Source organism: Talpa europaea (assembly GCF_964194135.1).
Source record: "Talpa europaea genome assembly, chromosome: 7".
NCBI lineage: Eukaryota > Metazoa > Chordata > Mammalia > Eulipotyphla > Talpidae > Talpa > Talpa europaea.
Genome location: NC_140074.1, coordinates 45529014 through 45542903, shown reverse-complemented (window position 1 = coordinate 45542903; position 13890 = coordinate 45529014).

Here is a 13890-nt window from a genome sequence, read left to right as displayed (position 1 = left end):
CAGCCAATATCTTACAATCTAACTTTGCCATCACGCCAGCTAGTCTTTTGCATTTCTCCTGTGATTAAATGCCAATATCCAATATCCAACACCTTCATTCTTTGTTTTGTTTTATGAAGCCTACCTTCCAGTAGATTCCAAAAACGAATGCATGGGAATAAAATAGTATGGCTGAACATAGAATTCTGAGAAAATAATTTTTCTTCAGAATTTTGAAACATTACTCCATTGCTTTCAATTTACTAGTATTGATGTTCAGAAATAAGAAGCTACTATGTTTCCTGATATTTTGAATGTGACCATCTTTTGTATGTGATGGTCATTACCTAAAACCTTAACAATCATCAGTTTGGCTTCAATGTTTTGAAATTTCATAGTGTTAGTATGAATAGCTCCTTATCCATGATATTGACATATCTCTTTCATACTTTGAAACTCAGGTCCTTCAGTTAAGAAAATTCTTTAATGCTTTTGTTGATCTAAATTGGTATAGCTTCCTGATAAATTGCTCCCTTTATCACTGAATAATGATACTCTACCTAATAAGAATAAAAAATTATAGCTACACAGATTAGTCTAGTTGATATTAATCTGACACATCATTTCCTTTCTTCTATTTGCAACCTGAGCCATGATGTTTTAGGTATTTCTCTTTGAAAACTGAGGTAGAATTTGTTCTTTCTCAATCTGGAAGTTTCTACTTTCAACTAATAATATTCATGCTTTTTTGGTTACTTTAGATATATTTTGATTAGCTGTGCTTTCATCTTATTACATATTTTCAAGTATTTTTTTTCTTTCATTCTCTGTGTTAGATAATCGAGTTTTATATATTTTCTTTATTCCTCCCATTCCACTTTCCATTCAACATTCTGCTAAATAGAATATTTATCATCAAGAATGGTCTTAGAAAACAGCCCTTCAAAACACAGTGCCCTGGGGCCTCCCCGGTGGCTCAGCGGTTGAGCGCTGGCTTGCAAAGCTGCCCGCGGCCTCTGAGCCGCCAGTTAGATCCCCGGCTGCTCCCCGCCCACCGGAGGAGGGTCCCACATGGCATGCAGACCTCTCCTGCTGCCTGCTGCTCCCCTCAGCAGTGTGCTTCAGTCTTTCTGCCTGCTCTGCTCCCCGCTCTGGCTCTGGTGAATTCTCTCACCCTCCCGCGATTCCGACTGTACCCAGTGCATGTATAAACCAACCAAACAAACAAATAAATAAATAAAACATGCCTCTATTAAAAAAAAAAAAAAAAAACAGTGCTTTGTACTGCCTGGAATGATAAATTCTGATAATCAAAGGGAAATTTGACTGCTTTTTTACAAGGGGAAAATGGGGCCTATGTCTATAATACTAGCTTGCTCTAGGAAGCCTCTTACTATTTCCATGTCTAATAATAAAGGTTTTGAATATCTATCTAGAAGCCAGTGCCACTTTTAGACAAGGAGATTTAGGGGCCTCCCTGATGACACGGGTGAAAGTCTCAGCACTATCAAGCTATTACCAGCCACTGCAGTATGAGTGTGATCCCTGACTAGGAAGCTAACCCACAGCAGGCAGCAGACCTCTCCTGATCACCCACTGCTCCCCTCAGCAATGAATTTCAGTAGATCTGCCTGTTCTGCTCCCCACTTTATCTCTGGTGAATCCTCTTACCCCATACCTCTGGCCTACACACCAGTTCTTGTATGCATATATAAAAATATATCTTTAATAAAAAAAAATGGCGATTTAGCTAAACCAGCTACTAAAATAAAATATCTAATATCTAATCAGTTTTTTCTCTATACAATCTATAGGTCTTCTCAAATACATTTCCCAAGAGTATATAGAATATATATTTCTATCCTCATTTGTCTTATCTCTCAATCTCTGTATGCGAAAGCCTGAGTATTTTTCTTTTATTTGTCATCTAGTTTACATATTTTCTCTTCAGTTGTATCTAATTGGATAGGTAGCATCACTGTTGAGCTTTAATTTCAAATTCCCAAAATTTTTCATTTCTAGTAGTTCAATTTTATTTTTTTCTCAAGCCTGACTTAGCATTATTTTGCTTGTTATTTTCTTATGTTCCTTCTTTTTGCTACCCATTTAAAGTTACCAAGCTTCAGATTATCATTTTATCTCAGGATTTGGCAAGGCAAACTTTGTCTGCTCACTCTAACTCATGATGAATTGCTTGTAGATATTTTACGATAACTTCATCTTAAATGAAAGTATTTTTCCTGTGTTATGAATTATGGAAAAGGCCTGTTAAACATGATTGCATTTATTTCTTGCAGGTATTCTAGGAATAGCACTAACCCAGTGACTACTTTTATGTTAATTTATCAATTTTGTATTATGGAAAAGTATAGGTTTAATACAAGCGTGTCACACACTTGGGGTCTAAAAGGATTCTATTTCACCATTAAATAAAGTGCACTTTACTGTGAATTAGCCATACCCTGGAGATTCCATTTTTCACTGCATGCTTCATTGAGTGACATTCCTTTGCTGACTGCCAGAGAAAGCCTACTCATACTCTAGTGGATGAGAAGATATATACAAATAAATATTGTACCTTATAATCTATCTCACTACAGAAGCATTCATTTTGCAAATAGTTATTTTCATAATTATCAAAGTGGGAGCAAGGCTAGTACATTAAGCAGGGAGAAGAGCAAATCAAAGACAGACAGGAATGCTACTGCAAGCAGAAGTGTTAAAGGCAGCTGGAAGACAGAAGAATGAGACATGGATGAGGTAACATGTGGATGAAGGTAGACAGGTCAGCTTCAGTGACAACATGTAAGCTATGAACAGTGAGGAAGAAATCTTGATTAGTAGATTACATATCCAACTTTTTATGCAAAGTTTGACTTATAGCAAAGAAATTGTAATGAGATTAAAAGCAACTTTTTACTGAATTATCATTTCAAATACAGGGGAAAATATAGCTAATAGACTCATGGTAAAAATTAGTTTAATATTTATTCCTCTTTAGGTTCTTGAGAAAAAAGCAAACAGCTGAACTGGATTTTTCTCTTGGTCACTGGAGAAAGAAGAGACTGAGAGGAGGAATATGGGTTCTAGAGAAGACTGGACAAAAGCCTAGCCCAATCAATACCAACATAAAGTATGAGATGGGGGATTGGGGGATGGAATAAAAACATACCTGCTAAGGCAGTTTTCCAACTATGAATTTAGAGTACAGAAGAATTTAGAAAGTCCTGGCTTTTTAGGAATGGATTCTAGACATGTATGCATACTGGAGTTGAAAATTATATGAAGCTGACAGCTTTATCCTTTAAAAAATCTTGAATTATATGTATATAAGCATAACAGAAATAAAATGAATAAGATTGGGTGATTATGTGAATCAGTATTTCTAAATCTCATTGAACACTCAAAATTATATAGAAATAATTCTAAAACTGTAAATGCCAAGAACCTACCCTAGAAACTGGAACTCTCTCTGCCTTATCAATTTTTAATTGAGGTAACACTGGTTTACAATACTGTATATGATTTAGGGATATAGATTCACACCTCTGCAGATGTATGTGCCAACACCACACCCATCACCAAAGTACCCATAGTCTTCCATCAACATCCATGGTCTTGTCCTATTTATAAGTTCCCCAACTGATTATTGTGTAGCAAACCCAGCATGAATCAGCAACCATTACCAGGAAAATACTAAAAAAACCCATTTTTTGATAATAATTTGCATTCAGTTTAAATTTTTTATCAGTTCTTTATCTTAAAATGATGTCTATTGGTTTAAAAATTATTCTATAATTAACTACTAGGGTTGTTTTTCCAGGGATTAAAGAAATGATTATTTCATATTTTCTCAAGAATTTTTATCATTTTTCTTACTATAAATATTTTACATGACAATAAAAGTAGAATGATAAACTCATAAAGGAAAGACAATTCCTCAGTAGTACTCAATTACCAATTAGAATTAGGTAGCCATAATTTTTAAAAGTAAGTTATATCCATTTCTTATACCCTAGCCCAAAATAAATGCCAGAACTATAAAAACTGCAAATAAAGAAAATTAAATAAAAGCACATTCAGTATTTTTTAATATCAGAATTAGAAGAAACGTATTTCAGTGCAACACAAAACCTACACACCATAAGAAATACTGTTAATTTGAAAATACACAAAACATTTCAGCATAATGTAAAAATTATTTTTAAGTGGTAAAATGTATTTATACTTAATATTTTTAAAGTTCCTAAAATTAATAAACAGTTCTCACAGAAAAGGGAGTATAAATACCTTTTGAAAGTATGAAAAGATGTTAAACTTCACTCATAATACAAATAAACAAGAAAATACATTCATAAACCATATTAACACTAATAAAAGTAGCTATAATCCTTGCCCTCTCAAAATTAACAGATCAGTTTGATAGCATATAACTTTACAAGAGTTTGAAGAGATTTAATATCACAGGCACATGGCACAGCCTCCATGCCTTCCATGGAGGACAATTTAGCAATATCTATCAAAATGTTAGAATACAACTTGAGACTCAGAGATCACACCTTTAAGAAATCAAGCCATAGCTATCATCAGAAATGCACTATAATAAATACACTAGAATAGTTATCAGAACATTAACAAAAGTCATAAACAGTTCAAATACCCATCAGCAGGGAATTTAGTAACACAATGAAGCCACCAAAAATGAGGCCGTCTTATATTAAGATATAGAAACACTAGTATTTTCAATATTACTTATACACAGTTTTTATTGTAAATCCTTTGTATCTTTTAGATTTTGTATTGTATTAATAGATGACATTAAAAAACTCAGAAGAAATTTTTTTCTGTTAAATATACATATACATTTAGGTGGTAAATGGAAAACAATTACATAAAAAAATCATAATAATTATGGAATACAATCATCCAGTTAAGTAATTATTAAAATGATTGGGCTTTTACTTTTAGGAATTGTCTTTAATGTTTTACATATTTACCCAAAAAGTTGAGGCAACAAGAAATGATTAATAAACTTTTATAAAAGCTATCCCTGCTCCTTGAAGAAAGGTTATAAAATTCTGAATGGTGGACAGAAGAAAAAACATATTAATGATAATACCCCCACCTCCAAAAATGCACCATTGTCAGCATTTTGGTGCTTCTGTATTGTGCTTGATTGCATATAACAAGTAAAAGTAAATGTCATATACACATGCATATGTATATTTTAGAAAAGATGGTAGTAGTATATTCTTTGCTATATTGGTTTTTAAAGTCAGTTAGTGTAAAGTCAGTTAGTGTAAGGTTTTTAAAGTCAGTTAGTGTAAATAATGATAGCAACTAAAATGAGGTTCCCACTAATATTTATACATTACTTTCATATATTTTGGATGTTAAATTAGTCTAACATTAAGAAATACTGTAAATTTTAAAGAATACTCATATTGAAGTTCCTTAAAAATAACAGAAACTTGAAAAATAAACTCTCTTAAAGAAATAATAAATTTAAATATAGTAATATATTGCTATTACTGAAAGTGTACACTTAATAATTTCATTCTCATCCTAATCACCTAGTAAAAGTAATTATGCAAAACAAGTGTTCTAAGGAATTTAATGGGTGCTTTACTTGTGACCATCAGGATAAGAAGGATTAATTCAGTCACTACGTTAACATTTTTCCATTCCATATCACATTTTAAGGAGAGGATTAAAGGGTGTTTTTAGTGCTTTCTGATGATATGGAGAAGAAATCAATTATGTACAAATTAATTGTAAGGAATATTTTTGATCAAACAAAAAATAAATCAAAAAGTGAGACATAAATATTCCAAGTAATTTATAAATCCATTATAACTTCAGGGAATGTATTTTTTCAATATATGAATTCCACTTTTGCTGAATTACAAATTAGCTTATTTTTCCTTAATATTAAGTTTGTATTAACTTGACGAAGAAGTATTATTTTTTTGTGTCTTGAAAACCTGGTAAAGAATTCTGTTGCAAACTGTGATCATGGAAAAAGTTCTTTATTTAATATTTATATACTACAGATCATGACTTGTAAAGCTTCTTAAAAAGACCTTAACATTGTTTATTCTTAATCTCAGGCTATCTTCACTTATGCCATTTCCCCCATGGCTTTTATACATTCAAAATATCACTTTAAAACTCATATCTTCTAGGGCCTCCCTGGTGGCACAGGCGGTTGAGCACCACGCTGTGAAGCTGTCCCCAGCCTCTGCAGCACGGGTTCGATCGCGGCCAGCTGGCAAGAATCCACATGGCATGGCAGACCTCTCCTGTAGTGCCCGCTGCTCCCCTCAGCAGAGTACTTTGGTCCTTCTGCCTGTTCTGCTCCCTGCTCTATCTCTGGTGAATCCTCTCACCCTCTCGCGCATCTGGCCAGTACCTCAGCACTTGCATAAATAAAAAATAAATCTTAAAAAAAAAAAAAACTCACATCTTCTAGTAAGTCTTCCCAGTTACAACTCTATACACAAAGGTGAAATTCTGCCTTTCTGAACTGAAAAACACTCCAGGTTAGGAATAATATTATGCTTCATCATGTTATTACATCTTCCTATAGTACCTACTTCATCGATCTGCACACAGTAGGCACTTAATGAATGTATTTAGTGATTGCTTCAAGGATCAAAAAAATACTTGAGTTTGTAGTACATGTGAATTACTACATGATAGATTTAATATCTCCTTCATCTTTGCAGGGTAATCAAAAAGGTGTTCAAAAACCCAGCTAAGTGTTCAGACTCCTTTATCATAATTCCTCTTAACAATATGTTCCAGTTCTGCAATTTATTTGATTCTTGCCAAAATCTTATTTGCAGAAGGTATAAAGCTCAAACCCATTTTATCAAACCATACTGTCCTCTTCCAACATGATTAGTATTTTCTCTTACATCAAACTGTGTTTTTCAGAATAGACTGAGTTGTCTGTATTAGCAAGTTAACCTCTAAACCTTAGTTGTTTAATGCAAAAAATGTTTATTTCTCACTCCTGCTGTCCACATGGGGTTTTCTGGGGTTGCATTGGGTGGGTGGGGACAGTATCTATTCCAGGGGTTCCTCAGGGGTCTAAATTAAAGGACGTGTCACTATCTCAACGCTACGCAGAAAAAGAGAGACCTGGAGTGTTTCAACCTGTAACGTTAATGCTTCAGTACAGAAATGAACCAAGTTTTGCTCTCACTGCTAGGAGAGCAAAACTTGCTCATGGTCTATACTTGCTCATGGTCTCACCTAATTTAAAGGAACTGGGAAGTGAAAAGTAGATGGATAGCCAGTGAATTATAGCCATCTCTGTGTGGTAGCATCACTACAGAATCTTGGCCATAGCATATGCATTTGACTTTGCAATTCTTCCCACATCAGTTCTAAATTTTATAAAACACCAAATTACTAGTTCATTTTATTCAATCCTCAATTAAACAAGTCACCAGAAATGTTTACTTGTTTATGTTGCATATCTTGCCTAGATAATGAACTTACCTTATTTATTCATTTTCCTTTCAGAAACACTGTCCCTTTCTTTGTTGGAACAGTAGTTTACAACTTCCATGATCATTTTGGAAGCTTTAGAATCATAACTTACTGACAGAAAATTCCCTCTTTGCTATTTGGAAGAGGAAACTCTTCCCGCTAGAACATATCCTTAATGGGTTCTCCCTCCTCTTGTCTTTGATGTCTTCCTTTCATTGTTGAATGAGATCTGACTTTGTGTGGGTTCCTCCTTTCCTTTGCTAACCATCTCCCTCTGTAATTTTAACGCATTGGTTCTTAGCTGAAGCAACATATTGTCATCAGCTATGCAGATTTTTTTTTTAAAGATTTATTTATTTATTATTTATACAAGCACTGGGTACAGTCAGAAGTGTGGGAGGGTGAGAGAATTCACCAGAGCCAGAGCGGGGAGCAGAGCAGGCAGAAGGACTGAAGTACACTGCTGAGGGGAGCAGCGGGCGACAGGAGAGGTCTGCGCGCCATGTGGGACCCTCCTCCGGTGGTCGGGGAGCAGCCGGGGATCAAACTGGCGCAGCAAAGGCTGTGGGCAGCTTTTCAACCCAGCGCTCAACCGCTGCGCCACCGGGGAGGCCCAGCTATGCAGATTTTTAAAATAACTGATGCTCCAGGTTCTAGAGCCCAGAGGAGGGAGCTCAAATAACTCTCCCAACAATGTGGGGAGAGTGAAAAGCGGCTTCACAAAGAAAGTGGCATTGGAGACAGATCTTGACCATAAGAAGGAAGAGACCAAGTGAAAAATGAGAATAACTAGTTAGTGATGATATCAGGCAAACTCCCTAATATCAGGGCACGGCAAGGACACAGTGAGACATGTGTGTTAAAAACGATCCCTCTCGAGTCTACATGAGGCACAGCCTGCTGAGGGAAACACTACAGGCTTTGTAGTCTGCAATGTGGAGAGGACGTTGATAGGATGATCTTGGCAACAGGTGGGCACCTGCATCACTGTATTCATGCCACATTACTAATCGTTTATCAGCTAGAAGTGTGATAAACATTGAATTATGTCCACTAGAAATGCATTCAGCTTCAAGTAAAAAAAAAATCACCTGATTTAAAGTGACTTAAATAACTAAAGTACACTCACAAATATTCTTTAAAGCTAGATTTCATCTAAACCAACAGAATTGGCATCTCTGAGGGGGGCTAGTGCTGCCCACAACAATCTCCCGCTCACAAATGTTCCCTTTTTTGCCTCATTTCCTCTCTCCCTTACATGGCATGTTGGGATCACCTCCCAAATAAATTATTTGGACCTAAATCTTTGTTTTATTGCTTGCTTTGAAAAATAGGAATTATAATAGTGCCTACCACATACACTTGTTGAAAGGATTAAATAAGTTTCCATGTGAATTGTGGGTCATTTATACATGCCCTACCCTCTAACTAGTACACCCTAGTCAGTATTTCAGCATAGCTGGCTCCTTCTCTTGGTTTTTATCAGTCACCTCCTCAAAGAAACCTCTATTTTCTCTAAAGTCCTTTCTGTGAGTCTCCCCCACATTCTATTGCTTTTGTTCTTTCTTAGTACTTAAAATAATTATAATCATATTTATTTTTATCTGTCTCTTCCCACTAATGGAAGATCCAAACGACAGCTCTGATGGCCTGACTTGCTCACTACAATTTACTAGTATAGCACAGTGTCTGATACATTATAGAGGTGCTTGCCTCTTCAAAAAATAGTTTTTATTTTTTTAAGTTAGATTAGTTTAACAGAAGAAGAAAATGGCATGTGCACATTTTCTCCAAGGGTTACCATAACAATATACCACAGACTAGATGACTTAAAACAATAGAAATTTATTTTTTTCACAGTTCTGGGGACTAGAAGTCTAAAATCAAAGTGTCAGCCACTTTGTTATCTCCTGGGGTCTTTCCCCTTGCAGTTAGCACTCTCCTGCACCTGGAGGAAAATGTTGTCACATGGCGGAAAGAGATCTCTGTCTTTTCCTGTTCTTATGGGGACACAAGTCCTGCTGGATTCAGACCCTATCATTAAGACCTGATTTAATGAATTACCTCCTCAAATCCTCAGTTTCCATCTCCAAATACAGTTATATTAGGGATTAGGGCTTGAACATATGAACTTGGGGGTGGGGTGCACTCAAGCAATCCATGGCATGTGAAGAACTGAGTTTGGTTACTTGAGTACAGAAGGGCAGAGCTTATGTGGAAACTGGATTCTGCCTTCCCAGGAAGGATGTTCCCCTCCAGTTTTCCAGAATGTCAGATGACCTCCTGGACATCCAAAGACCTTAAGTAATTTTCATCAAAGTTCAGCCACAGAGAGGAAGGGTAACAGGGTGTTGAAGCTTTGCAGAAGAGAACTGATGTTACAGCTAGATTCAAGAGCAGAGTTTTTCTGGAAGCAAAGCATTCCTGAAGAACAATTTTCAGTCATATCTCCAACTCACATTAACCCCTTTTCCTTCCTGATAGAAATTTGAAGGCATTGAGAAGCATATCATGAATATTCTTTGTCTCAATATCACCAAAACATGTGAGAAGAATGCCACAGTGGTAATTTTGTGGTGGATGAGAACGTTCAAAATGCACTGACAGTATTAAAACTCATCTTTTCTTTAGTTGAGAGCTACAGAACTCTTTCCTTGGTTCTGTCTTCTTTGATACGCGTATTACAAATGTTGCCCTTGTATTCAAATTCATGACATCTTTCCAGATTTCTCTTCTTACCACCCTGACTACATGTCCCCTTTTTCATTTATGAATTTTCTAATAGCAATTGTGAATGCTTATTTATTACATTCAACATGTTCCTCCTTATAGAGGAAAACTTTCTAAATAGTGAGGGCAAGTTTTCCTGCAACTCACAAAGGAACTAACCGTCCAGCCTCTCTGCCTAGTCTTACTGTCCCATCTGCCTCGAGTTCTGAAAGTTTCTTATCAGAAAAGTGGAAAGCCATGAGTCATCATCCATCAAGGCCTAAAAACACATGTTTTCTATTCTGTGAAGTGTTTTCTCTCCATTCTAAGCAAAGGTAACCATCATTATTAGTACTAGACAAGTTTATATTAGGTTTGTATTGTGTGTCGGGAAAGTCATGACACATTTTTCCTTAAAAAACAGAAAAAATATGTCATGATTTTCTGACAGCCCAATAATATTACAATTGCCATATTCCCTCAGTTAATCTATATTTTTAAAATTTCTAATGATTTATAACTACAATATACAATCAATTGCTATACTAGTTCTGCATGTTGGTTATAAACCAGTTAATGATTTTAAAACTGGTAAAATGCTTCAAAATATGCAAACTGTGATTGAATAACACAAAAATGGTTAACTTGTATGCCTTTCTCACTAGATTGACAGGTCCTTAGATAGTAGGAGAAATCATGTCGCATTTGTCTTATCACCAACATTTGCCCAGTGGCTAGTATACAGTATTGGTTCAAAAAATATGTTGGGTAAATGGATGAACTGAACAAACAATTTGAGCTGGCTATAAATTTAATATGATTTAGTACTCTGATCTACCACTATGAAAACTTACTTAGTATAAGATATTCAGATGACTGAAAGTGATAATCACAAAAACATTCACTCACACTTAGAATAATTGTGGTAAGTATTTTAAAGGGACACTAACCGGGCCTCCCAGGTGGCGCAGCGGTTGAGCGCTGGGTTGCGAAGCTGCCCGCGGCCTCTGCGGCGCCAGTTCGATCCCCGGCTGCTCCCCGGCCACCGAAGGAGGGTCCCACATGGCGCGCAGACCTCTCCTGCCGCCCGCTGCTCCACTCAGCAGTGTACTTCGGTCCTTCTGCCTGTTCTGCTCCCTGCTCTGGCTCTGGTGAATTCTCTCACCCTCCCGGCTTCTGACTGTACCCAGTGCATGTATAAACCAAACAAACAAACAAACAAATAGATAAATAAATAAGACATGCCTCTAGAAAATTAAAAAAAAAAAAATAAAGGGACACTAACCATCAGGATGACCAGGTGTGAGGCCCAGAAACATATAAAGCAAGGCTGAAAGAATTGGGTAGATGCAGCTTGCAAAAGAGAAGTGTAAAGCATAATAGCAGTCTTCACACATCTGAAGGTCTGTCTGTGTAAGAGTAAAAAAGCCTGTGTGTGGTGCTCCAGAGAAGCAAGGACCAGTGGAGGACAATTCCAGGAGTAGATCTCATTCTCTATACAAAATGCCTTTACGAACTGCTGCTATTAAGCAATGGAACAGATTGTCTTGTGATATACTGAGTATCCGATCTCAGAATGTATCAAAGCAGAAGCTTAATGATTAAGTGTTATTCTGTCTTTGTAGACTAGATGGCCCCTTGGACTTTCTGAAATTTTAAAATTATCTTATTTTATCAATGTTGACTTCTTTTTTATGGAGAGAACCACCATAACCACAGGCATGGTTGTAAAATGACTAGTACTCTAGGGAAAGACCTAAAGTTTCCAGCTCTATTACAGATTATCAATGAAAATGCATCTATCCATTCACTTATTCATCTAATCAATTTTTAATATTACTTGATGATAATTTAATATTTAATATTACAGGTCCCATCCTAAGTCTCAAAGATAGAGAAGTAAGCAAAATAGGCACACTGCTGTGTTCAGGAACTTAATATCTAGTGCAGACAATAATAATCAAGAATAAATGGATATTACTACCTATGGCAAGTGCTATGAAGGAAGACATAGGATGCTCTAAGAGTTAGCTGAGTTAGCTGAAGGGTTACAAAATGGCTGCCTTAACACAAGCCATTGAACCCCTCCACTCATTCACAATGATTACAGTTAAAGAGAGTACAGAAGATTCTTGTCTCATCATGACTTTAAGAAGCTTAGAGTTTGCAATTTGAGACATGTTGTCTTTGTAACCTTGTAAGATCATGCTTATGAGTCCAGGGTCTGCCGTAGAATGAATCCTCCATAACTGATAAGCAAGCTTATTAAAATAAACAGGTGGACCTCCCTGGTGGCGCAATAGGTTAAGATGCAACCTATGAAGCTATCTGCAGCCACTGCAGCATGAGTTCGATCCCCTGCCAGGGAGCTACCCACATGGCTCAGCAGACCTCTCCTGACTCACCCACAGCTCCCCTCAGCAGTGTATTTCAATACATCTACCTGTTCTGCTCCCCACTCTGTCTCTGGTGAATCCTTTCATCCCCCCACACCTCTGGCCTCTACCCCAGTTCTTGTATGCATAAATAAATAAATAAATCTTTTAAAAAATAAAATAAAATAAACAGAAAACACCCAGAGTGCTTAGGAAGATAAAATCCGCATATAGTCTAAAACTGTTGTTTCTATTCTTCTAGCTGTTTCAGGCTTCTAAGTTCCCAAGGCTATTTGGAGAGAGGTGGGAGTAAAATAGCCAGAGGCTGTGTGGGCATTTCATCTCAATCTCACTTGAGGGCATCAACACATCTCCCTTCACTCTACAATTCCTTTTTTACAGGTAGATGTCTCAACGAGATGAAAAACATCCTTCCTTCTGTCTTTCATGTTCAAACTTTTCTTTCCTCTCTTTAAAAATCAGAGGTTAGAGAGGACACTTCTAGAGAAACTAGACCACCACTGCCTCAGTCAGCACAGCCACCAAATGAAAATTCACAGCAGCAGCTCCCTGGTTCCATGAGGAGACCGGCCTGGTATGAATAAATAATCCACATTTCAAGCAGGATTATGGCTATAAATGAAAGACGAAAAGCACATCAGGAAACCAATCCGTCACACATCTCCACACAAAAGCACAGTCTTGTTTTTCTCCTCCTCCCCAGCTTACCCCACTTCCCACTGCACTTTGTGGCCAAACACGCATAACATTGAAAAAGATAAAGGAAGAAAAGGGGGCAGAGAGACAGACAGCGGCCAGTCAGACAGGAGATTTGAGAGTGGCTGCACACCTTCTCCCTCTCCTCTTCTCCTGTCAGCTCTCTGGATCCCCTGCACTTTGGGGGTCAGGTGATCTCCTCCAAGGGCTTGGCCACCACCTCAGAGCCGTGGTGTCACAGAGTGGTGGCTGCAGCCTCACAGAAAGCCGCCCCTGTGTGGGCTGACCTGTTATCTCCCACTTGTCTCCACAGCAGACACAGCGAGCACAGCGGCTATATCCCATTAGGTCAGAGCAATGAAAACGAATGCCATTTTCTTGATAGCTTATGCAGAATTGCTGTAATTTGAAGCAAACCTCCCTGGCCCTGCTTCTTCTCCTGTCTCCATTGCCCCCACCCCCTGTCACCACTCCCCATTCCCTCATTGCTCCCCCCTCTAGACCCCTCCCACCCCCTGCCTCTGTTTTTCTTCTCCCTTTTCGTACTGAATATATCGGGGCCCTGGCGGGCTGCCATTCTAACTGCACATTAGAAATGGTAGAGTTTTCC